Genomic DNA, 2,441 nt, shown 5'->3' with positions numbered 1-2,441 from the left:
AACAAGATGTCATAAACCTCAATTATCGTGTCATATACACCAATACAACATTCTGTATCTAATGGATAATACAATCATTTAGATCAAAAATTTGATCTTTGATCACTATAGTATAATATCTAGAAACTTCAAATTATGCTAAGTAAAAAACCTGGAAATGGACACTACTACTTGCAGTTTTCAAATGTTTTTCTTTCCGACAACTTATTACTTATCAAAAACCCAAAATATACTGAGTAGGTGAAATTGCACCTACCTGTATGTCGATATTTTTCCTTTCCAAAATAGACCAGGTTTAGTTGAAAAACGTTGGATGTCAATTGCCCCCGTAGACGTACAATCTGTCCATCTTGTTGTGTGTTTGAGAGGAGATGAAAGCCAACATGGAGAAGGAATCAACTGGCACAAGCCATGCTTCCATGTTGTGTGAAAAATTGCCGAAAATGTCATGGGCATGTGAGGCAGATTGCATAAGGTCCAATGCTTCGCAACCAGAGCACCATAGTCCATCTATCATGAGTAGTAACCCGCAGCAGAGCAATAGCAGAAGAGGAGATTCACCGAGGTATCGTCAAAAGTGTCTGCGATTGAGTAACTTTCCAGGAGAGCTCCATGCAAATGGTATGTGTGTGTGTGTGTGTGTGTGTGTGTGTGAGAGAGAGAGAGAGAGAGAGAGAGAGAGAGAGAGATCCCGGGTGTGTGTGGTTGCGTTCGCCTGTGTTAGCTCGCGGGGAAGTACCAAGCAAGAAGGGTGTGTGGTAATGCAGAATAATAAGCACATCTCAATTCCAGAAATAGAGGGGTCATTTTTATGCACCCATACCTATAGTGGTTGACTTCATTATGAACCTCCACATTATGTGAGTTGTCTCATTTAAGTCCACCGCCAGTTCAGGGCTCTAGCTAATCCAAACAAGACCAGCTATGAGGTGTGTTCCCTTAGGGTTTATCAAGCAAGGGAGAAGACTTGTGGAAAGAGCAATTCCAAGAAGCAGTGTATTGATTCCGTGAGAAGGGAAAAAGTCTCCAAGAATGGAAAGGTCCATTCTCTAAAGATAGAGACAATCAAAGAGTGCGAGAGACTCTGCACATATTTGTACAAATCTTTCCTCGAGTGAGTGGGTGCTCGGAACTTTACTGACTTTGTGTGTGTACTGCACACCATTGAGAAGGGCGGGCAACACCAGGATGTATCACCAAGCCAAGGGATCCGACAAGGTCTTCCAGAATGCTGTCATGGCGTAGATATAGGAATCGACACTATCAGCTCGTGTAGTGAGCCAAAGGTCGTGACTGGATAAGGAAAAAAATAGAGAATAGTATCTATATCTAATAAGCAAGGGTGTGTGTGGGTGTGGTATACATCTGGTAGAGATTTGGTACCATGAGCAATTACATGTGGTCTTCTCTAGCGACTCTGTGAAACTTTTCTAGAGAGTAGCAGCTCTAGGTTAGCACACCAAAGTGCGAAACTGTCAACCAAGGGTTAGCTAACGACATGTCAGCTAGATAAGTGTGTGTTTTTGTGTGTATGTGCACTTTCCATAGATAGGTCGAAAGGGAAGCGAGGATTATTTGTACAAGATTAACAAGGAAGGGAGGAGACACGTGTTAGCATAATCATTGAGTTGCACTACATGCCATCACTTGTCATTTGTCCATGAACTAGCATTTTTTCTAAGAAGTTTTGGAAGGTGGGGATGAGAAATAAGAGAGGGCTAGATTTTCTCTCCCTTTATCCCTCATTATAATACTCTCAAGTGCCCCTTGTGGCAAAGCAAGTCCTCTCTCTCTCTCTCTCTCTCTCTCTCCCTCTCTCTCTCTCTCTCTCTACACACACACACACACACACACACATATATATATATAATATTTATTTATTTATTTACATGGGAGCTCAAGAGACAATTTTTATGTTCAAGCTCCATGATATGGATGAAAATCCAAGCATTAGAGTTCTTCTTCTTCTTCTCTATTATTCTAGCTATGCTAAAAGCTTGCTCATGGAGTAAGAATATATAAAATACTACTTCTTTGCTTACTTTTTTCACCCTCATCTACCTCCATCCCCGTAGTTCATTCTCCTAGCTGGGGTGTTTAGGGCCTAGAAAGGAGGTTACACCATTGAATCATGAATCTCATCATCTTCTTGGTTCACAAAAATCTCCACAAGAGCACAAACTTGTATTGTTATCAAAGGTCCCATTGAGAAAATCATAATACAAAGTCCTTTTGGAGGGGGGACTGACTCCAAGGAAATCCAATCCTCAACTAGTTCTTAATCCACTTCTTCATTGCAATAGAAAGTTCATATCAAGCCATTATAGTAGATGGTGTTCAAATATCTCAGAATTAGTGGGTGTTTGATGAGGTGTCTAAAGTAATCTACTCAGGTAGGATTAGACCCTTGGGTGTAGGCCCTAGTTTTAGAGGGCCAGAAG

The sequence above is a fragment of the Adiantum capillus-veneris genome, chromosome 3, assembly GCF_014529385.1.
Source record: "Adiantum capillus-veneris isolate H3 chromosome 3, ASM1452938v2, whole genome shotgun sequence".
In the NCBI taxonomy this organism is placed as follows: domain Eukaryota; kingdom Viridiplantae; phylum Streptophyta; class Polypodiopsida; order Polypodiales; family Pteridaceae; genus Adiantum; species Adiantum capillus-veneris.
Note: the sequence above shows the minus strand (reverse complement) of the source record.